The following is a 13,209-nucleotide window of genomic DNA, read 5'->3' on the forward strand; positions in this document are numbered from 1 at the left end:
CAAATAACACTGAGCAGAGGAACCAGCTCTCCAGAGCACAAGAGCTGCCTTTGAGTTTTCCCAGGTAGGAGAAGTTGCTTCAAAATAATGTTTTCAGAGTCAGGAGGTAGACCCAGTGAGACTGCTTTCTCTGTTGGGTATATATAAGGATCAGTGCAGCCAATACACAAGAAATACCAAAGCAGAATTACTGGTATGTTCTGAAGCATACTACCCAATATTAAAGTCTTAAAATTGTGCACACAGGTCACAAAACTATGTTCATATGCATTGACTTTTGTGGCAATTCTGCAAAACGTTTTATAAGTTGAAAACAAACAGAAAAAAGTCTAAGGCTTAGAGTGTTTAAGAAACTTGTCCAATTGCCAGGGTGGCACATTAGAGTCAACCCTGTTAGCACAGGTGTGGGTGCACACATCCTTAAATTGTGAGCAATTTTGAGGAAAGCTGTCCCGATTACCCATCTGACCTGTGGCAGCATGGGCAGGGGGAGAGTTGCTCTCCTCTCTATCCCAGCCATCCAACATCTAGGGTAGGTGGGAGACCTGGCTCTATGGTCCAAAGAGTGAGAGAACCAGCCCTGTTAGCTCAGATGTGACTGAGCCAGCCCCGAAGTTGTAAGCATGGGAAAGCTGCCCCCATTTGTTATCTGGCAGACCGACCATACATCTGCTCAGGCTATAATCCAGAGTTATGACTTGGTCTGCCCCAATATCCACCCCATCTATGATCTGCTAGAGCATGTGAAGGAACCTGACCTGCAGGCCCAAAACTGCAGTATCTCCACAACTCTAGTAGAAATTGGAGGCTTCAAACCAGACTGATGACTCTTTGAAATGAACACTTAGGAATAAAGATATATGAACAAAGGTTTTACTGTGTGACTCACTGTGTCACTTACAGGTTCCATGATGAGATTTTTAATTCTTTCCCTTTTTATTTTTCCTTTATTTTCCTCTTTAAATTTGTTTTATTGGGGGGGGGGGTGTTCCAGAAATGGAGGGCAGATGTGAAAAGATGAGGAAATAAATGGAATCAAGACACATGATGCAAAAGACACATAGAATAAATAAAACTTGTCCAAGTTTACAAATCTAATACATAATAGAATAAAAGTCAAATCCAAATCCACACTGACCACAAAGTCCTAACACTCAACCACTTTACTGCTCTGTGGAGGTTTGCAAAGCTAAGAGATAGACTGGTATATTTGCCGTGGTCTTGAAATTATTACAAAATCAGAAGAAAATCAAGACAAAAAACACAGAAGAAAACCAAATACATAAAATGGAAGATAGCCACATTGGAGAGGAAAAGGTATCATTACATCCTAAAGTCCATTGAAGAAAAAGCAGAGGATGAAAAGTGGACCTTATCCTGAAAAGGGATCATCTCAATATACAAGTCCCTGAATTCAGCAGCCCCCCTAAAAGGTTCCACTAGTTGATTTCTCCTATATATGAAATATGACATAGAATATCCACACTATGTTAATGTATCTTGATCATGAATTAGTCCCTGGGAGCATGTACTAAGCTTCCAGTCCATGCTCACATATGTAAACATGAAGGTGAATGATGCAACTTTCCGTGGATGGACACCCCTTGGAAGCAAAGGTAGGCATACTGAACATGATATCCACAAGCTGTTTGTAGTCTAATTGTACGTTTTGTATTTGCCATTTGTCCCCATTCTAAAAATCACGTTGGAAAGTAAAGCTTAAAGGAACAGGCGTTCATGATCTCCTTTTGATTCCTGGGGGATACATGAGACCAAAAGAGAGTCATTTTTGAGGACTGAGCAACATGGGCCTTATTTGACCCAAACTGTGAAGGCCTCTAGAATTGATCATCAAGAGGTATAAACATGCCTGGGCAACAAATTCAATGTGTGCTTATGTGAGGAGAGTGTGATTGTTTCCCAAAAGAAACTCAACAATCAGGTGATACCACACAGTTGATAAATTAGATTCCGAAAGCCACCAGGGAAAGGGGTCTCTATCAAGTTTCAGCAGTAGAGAAAAGAGATCATTGTGTTACTGTCATCTCCAGCTCGGATCAGTCCATTGATATCAATTCTGAAACTAAGGAAATTCTGAAGCTTGTGGACTGTGGCAGTATGTGCACTTGTGTGGTATCTATCCTATAGTTGAGATGAATTTCAAAACACCACGTGGAGCCATTTGAGTCTTTTCTGCTATTCTGTAATGTTTTCAATAAACTTGCAGGTAATAACAAACAAAAGAGACAGGTCCATTGTTCCTCTCTTCCAAGCCCAGCAAACTTTCAAGCACCCGATCTTTCTATACAGACATGCTGGAGTGATCATTGTTTCTAGGTGGCCTACCCTGCCTCTAGGATGATTGTACATCCCTCTTTCTGTCTCTACAGGCAATTAGGTAGAACCTAGCTATATCATTTATCATATTGTGCTTTATATTTGGGTCTTATTTGGTATTTGCTTTGTGTATATTGTATAGAGCCAAATATGTGCATATATACCATGTACACACAGGAACCTGAAGAAGACAGAGGAGGGCATTTTACCCCCTGAAACAAGCTGTAAGCTTCCCAACATGGGTGCTAGGAACCAAGCATGGGTCCTCTGTAAGAGCAGCAAGTATTCTTAACCACTGGGTTATCTCTCCCCCACCCCTACTTAATTTGGCTTTTGACAAGTTTTCTATCTGCTGAGAAAGAATTGGTAGCAAGATAGATTTAGTAAAGGGCTTAGAACATAGTAGTCACACAATAGTCTGATTAGTTGAGTAATTCAAAAACTTAGTGTTAAATTTATAGCAGTCAAGGTGAATTTCACACACACATTGTCTTAGATAGAAGTTCTGTGCTGTGATAAAACATCATTACCAAAAGTAATATGAGCAGGAAGGGTTTATAAGCTTACAGCTTATTCTATTACACCATGAAGGGAAAAATAAGGTACATAGTTTCCAACTTCAAGACAGAACTAAAGACAGAACTAAAAGCAGGAACAGAGGCAAAAGCCGAAGTAGAGGCTATAGGGAAATGCTGTTTACTGGTTTGCTCCCATGCCTTGCTCAGCCTGAATTTTTATGCCATCCAGAAACAATTGTCCATGTGTGGTATCAGTCAGAGTGAGATTTGGATTAATGCTCACACAATCAATGATTAGTCAAGAAGATGTCCCATACTGTTGTCTACTGACCACTTTTGCGGAGATATTTTCTCAACTGAGGTTTTCTCCTCTCAGATGACACTAGCTTGCATCAAATAAAAATAAGAAAACAAGTAACAAACAAACAAAAACTAGCCAACACAATTGATTCCTTGTCATGTTAATACATGAGCACATTGCTATTCAAGTATAACCTTTCTTGTCTCATTTGTCTCAAAGAAGTCATGTTAATATTAATATCACAATATAAAACATTCCAACTTTCAAAAATAATTCAAATACTTTCTAATGTTAAAGCCTCTCTTAAATACCCAAAGTATTTTAACTGTGGACTCTGATAAAATAAAAAAAAATAAGGTACATAGTTTCCAACTCCAAGACAGAAGGACTGCTGTATCTGGACATACTTATAGTCCTCTGGACTCCAAAGAGCCTTGGAAGTTTCATTTCATCAGCTGTATCTTCAATGCTCAGGACAGTTCTGCTCCATAGCTCTTGCTGTCCTTGGTGGTTGATACTGATACTTAATCACAGTGGATGATTTTTTGAGGTGTTCATGGATTCGGTTTTCCAGTATTTTATTGAGTATTTTTGTAGCCATGTTCATGAGTGAGATTGGTCTGTAATTCTCTTTCTTGGTTGTATATTTGTGTAGTTTGCTTATCAGGATAACTGTCTCTATTTTGTGGAATGATTTAAGAAGTATTGGTATTATCTCTTCTTTGAAATCCTTGTAGAATTCTGGGCTGAAACAATCTAGCCCTGGGTTTTATGGTTGGGAATCTTTTGATGACTATTTCTATTTCCTTGGGGGATATAGAAATTTTAAATTGGTTATCTGGTCTCAATTTAATTTTGGATTGTGGTTCCTCTCTAAAAGACTATTTATTTCCTTTTGATTTACCAGTTTTATGGAAAATAGGTATTTGAAGTATGACCTGATGATTCTCTGCAGTTTCTCATTGTCTGTTGTTATGTCTCCCCTTTTCATTTCTTATTTTGTTAAAATGGATATTCTTGCTCTGCTTTTTTAGTTTATCTGTATAATGGTTTGTCTATCTTTTCCATTTTCTCAAAGAACCAATCTCTGTGTCAGTGCTTCTTTGTGCTGTTTTCTTTGCTTCTATTTTATTGATTTCATCCCTCAATTTTATTATTTCTTGTCATCTACTTCTCCTGGGTTAATTTGTTTCCTTTGTTCTAGAGCTTTCAGGTGTGCAGTTAAGCTGCTATTGTGAGATTTCTCCAGGTTCTTTATGAAGGCAGTTGGTGTTATTAACTTTCCTCTTAGCACTGCTTTCATAGTATCCCATAGGTTTGGGTATGCTGTGGCTTCATTTTCATTGAATTCTAGGAAATTTTTCATTTCTTTCTTATTTCTTCCTTGACTCAAGTGGCGATTCAGTTGAGCATTGTTCAATTTCCATTAGTTTGTAGGTTTTCTACAGCCAGTATTGTTCTTCAATTCTAACTTTAAGCCTCGGTGATCTGAAAAGATACAGGAGGTTATTCAACTTTTTTGTATCTGTTGAGGTTTGCTCTTTTAACAAGTATGTGGTTAATTTTAGAGAAGGTTCCATGAGGTGCTGAGAAGATGTTTTCTTTTGTGTTTTCGTGGAATGTTCTATCAATATCTGTTAAGCCCATTTGTGTCATGACTTCTGTTAGTTCCTTTATTTCTCTGTTAATTTGTGTCTGGCAGTCCTGCCCAGGGATGAAAGTGGGGTGATGAAAACTCCTATTCATGTGTGAAGTTGGGTGTGTGATTTAAGCCTTACTAATGTTTCTTTTCCAAATGTGGGTGTCCTTGTATTTAGATCATAGCTGTTCAGAATCTGAGACTTCAAATTGATGGACTTTTCCTGTGACAAATATAAAATGGCCTTATTCATCTCTTTTGATTTAACTTTAACTTGAAGTCTATATTGTTTGGTGAGGGATGTCCTTCTGTATATGTGTTGCTTTAACGATTAATAAAGAAGCTGTTTTGGCCAATGGCTTAGCAGAGTAAAGCCATGTGGGAAATCTGAACAGAGATATATATAGAGAGTAGATGGAGTCAAGGAGATGCCATGTAGCTGCAGAAGGGGACAGATGCCAGAACCTTTCCAGTAAGCCACAGTCTCATAGTGATACACAAATGAGAAGAAGTGGGTTAATTTAACATATAAGAGTTACCCAGGAATATGCTTGAGCTATTGGCTAAATAGTGTTGTAATTAATATAGTTTTTGTGTGATTATTTGGGTCTGAGTGGTCAGGAAACAGGTGTGCAGTCCCCATTTACAATTGTTAGATATTAAGATAACTACACCAGCTTGTTTCTTCGGTTCATTTGATTGGAAAATCTTTTTCAAACCTTTACTCTGAGATAATATCTGTCTTTGAAGTTTCTTTCTTGTGTGTGCGTGTGTGTGTGTGTGTGTGTGTGTGTGTGTGTGTGTGTGTGTGTGTGTTTGGATAGGGTTTCTCTCTAGCTTTGAAGCCTGCCCTGGAACTAGCTCTTATACACCAGGCTGGCCTCAAACTCAAACTCACAGAGATTCACCTGCCTCTGCCTCACAAGCACTGGGATTAAAGTTATGCACCACCACTGCCATGCTGAAGTATGTGTTTTGTATGCAGTAGAAAGATGGATCCAATTTACATCTCCTTTCTGTTAGTCTGTGTCTTTTCATAGGCAAATTGAGAACACTGATATTAAAAGAAATCAATGACCAGTGATTGCTAGGTCCTGTTATTCTTGTGTTTACCTGTTGATGGTAGTATTGAGTGTGTGTTCTCCTTCTTTGGGATTTGTTGCTGTGGATTACCTACTGCCTGAGTTTTGGTGAGTGTAGCTAACTTCTTTGGGTTGGGGTTTTCTTTTTAGTACTTTATATAGGACTGGACTTGTGGATAGGTGTTGTTTACATCTGGTTTTGTCATGGAATATCTTGTTTTCTCCATCAAAGGTGACTGAAAGTTTTACTGGGTATAGTAGTCTAGGCTTGATTCCATGGTCTTTTAGTGACTGCAGTACATCTAACCAGGACCTTCTGGCTTTCATTGTTTCCACTGAGAAGTCCAGTGTAATTCTGATAGGTCTGCCTTTATATGTTACTTGATCTTTGTCCTTTGCAGCTCTTAATATTCATTCTTTCTTCTGTATGTTTAGTGTTTTGATTATTATTGGTGAGGGGAATTTCTTTGGGGCTAGTCTTGTATCTTCATGGGCATGTTATTTTTAGGTTGAGGAAGCTTTCGTCTATGATTTTGTTGAATATATATTCTGAGCCTTTTTGCTGTACTTCTTCTTTCTGTTATTCTTTTTTTATTTTTTTAATATTTATTTATTTATTATGTATACAATATTCTGTCTGCGTGTATGTCTGCAGGCCAGAAGAGGGCACCAGACCTCATTACAGATGGTTGTGAGCCACCATGTGGTTGCCGGGAATTGAACTCAGGACCTTTGGAAGAGCAGGCAACGCTCTTAACCGCTGAGCCATCTCTCCAGTCCCTCTTTCTATTATTCTTATGTTTGGTCATGGTGTCCCAGATTTCCTGGATATTTTGTGTTAAGAATTCATTGGATTTGACATTTTCTTTGACTGATGAATCTACTTCCTCTATCATGTTCCCAACAACTGAGATTCTCTAGTCCATCTCGTATATTCTATTGATTATGCTTGCATCTGTAGTTCCTGTTCATTAACCCAGATTTTCCATTTCCAGAATTCCCTTGGTTTGTATTCTCTCTATTGCTTCTAATTTAGTTTTAGAATTTTCAGTTGTTTCTTTCGCCTATTTGATTGTTTTTCTTGGATTTCTTTTGCTTTTTTAAGGGCCTTATTGATTTCTTTCAATTTTTGTTTCTCTTTTTCTTTACTTCTATAATGAAATTTTTCATTTTCTATTTAATATCATTAAGTTTGTTTTCTTCTGGATAAGAAAAATATGGTACATCTACACAGTGGAGTACTACACAGCAGAAAAATATAATGACATCTTGAAATTTGCAGGCAAATGGATGAATCTAGAAAACATCATCTTGAGTAGGTAACCCAGAACCAGAAAGACAAATATCATATGTACTCACTCCTAAGTGGCTTTTAGACATAAAGCAAAGAAAACAAGTCTACAGTTCACAATCCCAGAGAACATAGACAACAATGCGGACCCTAAGAGAGACATATGTGAATCTAATCTATATGGGAAGTAGAAAATAATAAGGTCTCCTGAGTAAATTGGGAGCATGGGGACCATGATAAAGGGTTGAAGAATATGGGAGAGAAAGGAAGGGAAGAACGGGAAAATGTATAGCTCAACAAAATCGATAATAAAAGAAAAATAAATAAATAAGTGTGTTTTCTGCTTCATTTATGTTGGGATGTTCAGATCTTGCTGTTGTAGTACCACCAGTTTCTGGTGGTGCCATATTGCTCTTTATGATGTTGAATATATTCTTTCACTGTCTTCTACCCATATCTTAGTCCAATTGATGCGGGTGGGGCTTGTGACTTAGGAGGTCACTCTCCCTCTAGGTGCTGTTGGGGCCTGTGGCTCTGGTAATTGCCTCTCCAGGTTCACTCAGGGCCTCTGGTGGTTGCTAATTCAGTAGGGGTTGATTGGGAGTATTCAGATGAAAAGGGTTTATTTCAGGTTACACCTGTAATGTATCATGAAGGAAAGTCAGGGCAGGAACCTGGAAGCAGGAGCTAAATTGGAAGCAATGGGGAATGGCTGCTTACTGGATTATTCTCCATACCATATTCATTCTGCTTTATTTTTATGCCACCCACGACCACCTGCCTATACACACAGAGTACTGGATTTTCCCGTATCAACCTTTATTTAAGAAAGTACCCCAAAGGTTAGCTTATTGGTCAAATTGTATCTGTTGAGATTCCCTCCTCTCAGATGACTGCAGCTTGGCCAAAAAAAAATCAGCACAATCATTATTTTTTTCATTGCAATGCACACTGAATGTATCACCAAAGAAAGAGATAGCGACCATGATCCCATTGCTTCCTCTAAGCTTGTCTCCTGTGTGAGGTCTTTTTTGTCTGCCTTTGTCAAGTGACAGCCAGTTGTTCTCTTCATTTCTCCCTTTAGCCTACAGCTCATTCATCATCAAATTCTGCTGATCCCAACTGCAAGGTGTATCTCAAATCCACCCATTGCCTTCTGTCATTGCTGACCCTATGCCAAGTTTGTCCATCATCATCTTCTTGGTGGACCATTAGTGATACTCCCTGCTTTTGCTCTTGACTCTGTAGTCTGTAATCTCTGCACAGCAGCCAAGAGTATCATTACAGAAAAGCTCACAGGATTGCTCCCCTTTTAAAGTATTCCCGTTGCTTTCCATTGCATTTAAAATCAAAACTGGCTGCATGATCTGACTTGTTCTTTTTAAAGAGACCTGCCAATATGCTTTTTCTCACATTTCACCTGACCCCAGTCACCAAACCCTATGGCTGCTTCCAGGAAGGTCAGGCTTGCTACCACTCCTCTGGTTGACTCGCCCTCCCTGGGCCTATACAAGCACTCTTTCTGGGTTTCTTTCTGTCCGGAGAGTCCTTCCTTGATCATTATTTCAAAAGCGTTCTTTAAGTAGCATAGACTAGAGAATACTTCCTTCTTCTTCCTTCCTCATTTTCACTGTAAGGCTTATACTCTGTAATGATGTGTTTCTGTCTCCTTGGTACTATTTTCTCTCTCCTGTCAATCTTCCACAGATCCCCATACAAGAAATGAGAGGACCTTGTGTGCTGGTCTCTGTCTATTAAACATAATAATGTCCCTCCAGCGTCCACAAAATATGACGGTACCCTATATAATTTTTCAAAAGAATAGAGTATTGTATTTAATGTTTTGTATGGTTTCCCATTTGTGTAGAAAGATATTTAAGACAACGTCCATGTTTTATTAAAGAAAACAATATCAAACCCTTAGGAGGTACTATGTGACTACAAAATAATATTATCAACGCTTTTGAAAAATCAAGCAGGATCACATTCATTTTGGTTAGGGTCTTCGTTTTGTGGAATAAAAATCGACCCAAAATTTACAATACACTCTTCTCACAGGTAAGTAAGTGTGAGGCTGGATGGCTAGCTCAGTAGCTAAGAGCAAATGTTGCTCCTGCAAAGAACAGAGTTCAGGTCTCAACACCCACTTCTGGGGGCTCAGACCCACATTTTGCTCCAACTCCACAGAATCTAGCTCCCTCTCTTTTCTGCCACAGGCACATGCACACATGTTCACATACCCCCACACAGACATCCACACATACAGATTCAAATAGAAATAGAATGACTATTGTCTATTGAAAGTATTCATTTCTCATACAGTATATCCTGACTTTATTTCCCCTCCTTCTACTACTCCAAGTTGCTCCTCACCTCTCCTCCCATCTGGATCTGCTCCCTTTCTGTCACCTATTAGACAACCAAGCATGACAGAATAAAATATAATAAGTTGAAACAAAAATTGTCATGTCAAAGTTGGACAAGGCAACCCATCTGGAGAAAATTCTCACAAGCAGAAAATAGATTCAGAAGCCCACTCCTTCTCATAGTCAGGAGTCTCATTAAAATACTAAGCTAATAGCTAGTATATATATATATATATATATATATATATATATATATATATGTATATATATATATATCACACACACACACACACACACACACACACACACACACAGAGCAGAGGACCTGGTGAACACTCTTGCAGATACGTCCTGTGCTTGCTGCTCTAGTCTGTGTGAGCTCATATGCACCTTGCTTTGTTGATTCAGAGTGTCATGCTTCCTGGTTTCCTCTATCCCAGTGTTTCTAGGTATTTAAGGAAGCTCACACTATCTTGGAAGATCACAATGTTAAGAGAAAGTCCAACAGAGGCAATATATCTGAATTTAGGGCCTGAATTAAAAGTTTGAGATTCAGTTTTTCCCAGAAGTAATTTCGTCTCTCATTAGGGAACATTTATGCTATAACTAAGATTATGTGACTCAAAAGCTAATTGTTTGAGAACACCTAATTGAAAGTAATAGCTAATGAGAGAATTGCATTAGTGACTTAACGTTAGTGGTCACATTAAAGTCTCACATTTACATGAACCTGGTTTATTTCCTCTTTCCTAGTTGACATTAGAGGAGTAAATTATCCTGGCATAGCTTCAGAAGCTGATTGCCTGCTGGACCTGGATGAAAGGGCATTAATGAACATAATAAAGAATGTCTCACTCCTAATTCAGAGATTCTTAGAACTGAGGTGTGATTCTGCCTAAACTACAACAAATAATGAGACTCTGAAAGCATCTAATGAACATCAGGAGAAAATAGCAGAGTTCATTGTTCCAAACTTAATGTTTAAGGAAATGGGCAAAAAGTCAGCTAGAAAACGCAATGATGGGCTGTCTTCTCCCACAGTCTCTGAATTACACTAGCGTCTTCCACACAGGGTGGGATTCAAGTTTAAAAATGAGAGAGTGCTTCCTTCCATCAATAAACCTGGCCTTGGAGAAAAGCATACAAAACAGATTCACACATCACTGTCTGACAAGATGCTCACTGATAATTTTAGCAACGCTAAAGAACTTATTGATACACTTTTCTCTCTCAGAAAATCTGAAGCTCAAGGAAACTTGAACCTTTCCAAGAAAGTGGGTGTCTGAAATTGGACATCTTTAAAAAGGTCAGGCCTTAATGACACTGCTTATGAATACTTGCCTTTGTATCAGCAAATTTCTATGCAAAATTTTTAAACATAAAATAGTGTTAAGCAATATTGAAGTTGTTGCATCATGCTGAAAGCAGACTGATCCTCTCTAGCTTATAAGTTAGGGAATCAATTGGCAAAGGCCATAGCTTTGGTTTTGTACATCCAAAACAACCTCTGTCCATCAGGAATTATTGGGCTAGGTATGTTTTATCAGTTAGAATGAGGAGTTTTGATTGTTTGTTAATTTCTTACTACTACATATGCCAATGAAGGTAAACATTTATGCATCAAACTTGTTGTAGATTTGGGCTTTGACAACCTGAAATATACCTTTATTTTTATCAAAGTGTCAAATATATCTTAATATGATTCATTTATTTACCAATCTACAGCCTTGTTAAACAAAAATCTATACACGACAGCTCTGTAGAACAGCAAGGTTAGACACTTCGAAGGACTGGTAGCAGTGCCTTGGCCACTGCTCCAGGGATTAGATTCCAACTATATTATATTCTTTCTATTGTCTTTACTAATTTTATTTTCTTGCTTCAAAAGTAGGTTATTATTTCATTATCATTTTGGCATTTGGGAAAGCTAGACCAAATAACCTAAAAGGAAAGAAAAACTCAACAGAAGTAAATTTAAATCAATTAAGGAAGTCAGTCTTAGTACAAGATTGACAGGGACCTTTCAGCTTTCATTCCGTACCTCAAGCAGTTGCGACTACAGTTTCAGTCAGTTCTTTATGTCTTCCCCATTTCAACGTGTTCTAGTAAGCAAAACTCGGAAACACTAGGCAGCTCATCTACAGCAACAAAATTATTTGCAAGTCCCACTTAGTTTGGGGAATGAGGCTTCTAATTTATCATCAGAACTCTCAAGAGGTGTGGACACAGTTTTCTCAATGAGGAGGCCGGCTGAATGAAACAAAATGAACTAGAACTTTTGACAGAAGCTTCCTTTGGAATCTGTTATATGTGACCTTGAAAGCCACCTCCATTCCAACATAAAAGCCCCTGGTTCTGTCTATTATAACCTTGCCACCACTCATGTAAGAGCCTGAAACTGACGATGATTAGAAAACTTGAAGGCATAAAACTAACTCTTCCTGTTAGCACCTGAAATTTTTTAAATGAAATATATGCAAATACCTATACCTAACCACATTGTGACTTTATTTATAGATCTTCTAATAGTCATGCAACATTTCTAAAACTTCTAGATACTTATGTTGTCTTCTAGGCAGGGAAGTCATTTTGAAACATATGTAGACTATATCCCATTGATTTATAGATTTTTGTAAAGTAGAGTAAGTCTATAGTTTGATACTGGGTTTTGGCTACACAACACAGATGAATTTATTAATAATGTATTTGTTATATGTAAAATGTTATTTTCAGATCATATGTATATATAGATTAATTAGACTTAAATATAATTTTAACAATTAAAAATCTTAGCCTTTCTATTTCTAAGAGACACGCTAAAAACAACCAAGACTTGAAATGAAAGTGAATACATACAGTTAAAACATAATCCAGAAAAAAAGCTCTGAGCATAAGCAACACACAATAATCTTGACAGATTCCTAGGGGGTTTTGATCACTAAATATGAGCCCGCAACCTGTCATGGAGTCTTCTATTTTCCCAAATACTAATCCCCAACTGAGGAAAGAATTAGAGCTTCAAGATGTAGGCCAGTAATATTAACAGAGCATCAAACTCCAAGATTGTGGAAAGAGACAGTCTTTTCTTTTGTTGAAAAAAAATAACAGGAAAATGGGGACCTACATTTTAGCTAAGTGGATGATTAATAAAAAGTGTGCACCTAAGAGAATGCAAAACTAAGAACAGTGTGACTATTTAGGTCAGCTATTTTTTGATCTACTTCCAAATTAAATCAGTAATATGAACACAGTTAGTTCACATAAAAAGCAGGCCAGGGTCTTCCTTGTAAACCAAAAGTAATAATTCTACATAATGTTTACAAATACCATAATACACAATAGTATCTTCTCCACATTACACAGATATTTCCTGAAAACAGATTGAAGCTGAAAATATGAATAAGGCTTAACTTAATGAGCTGATAAAGACAATGCAATACCTCTCTTAAAAACATTATATGTTTAGTCTACCTGAGAAGTGGAAAGCAGGAGAATACACAGTTATGTATGTTGCATACAAAGTAAGCCACGTATCATCTTATGAACATGATGTCTTCAATTCTTTTTGTTTAGCATGAAGGAGAAGATTCCACGGGAATGAAGCACAACCCACTGTACTGTGTAGGCCTATGGTACTGTGCTGTTTAGCACTTCTTTACCTTCTGCTTCAGAGCA

Source organism: Myodes glareolus, chromosome 16, assembly GCF_982192425.1.
Source record: "Myodes glareolus chromosome 16, mMyoGla1.1, whole genome shotgun sequence".
NCBI lineage: Eukaryota > Metazoa > Chordata > Mammalia > Rodentia > Cricetidae > Myodes > Myodes glareolus.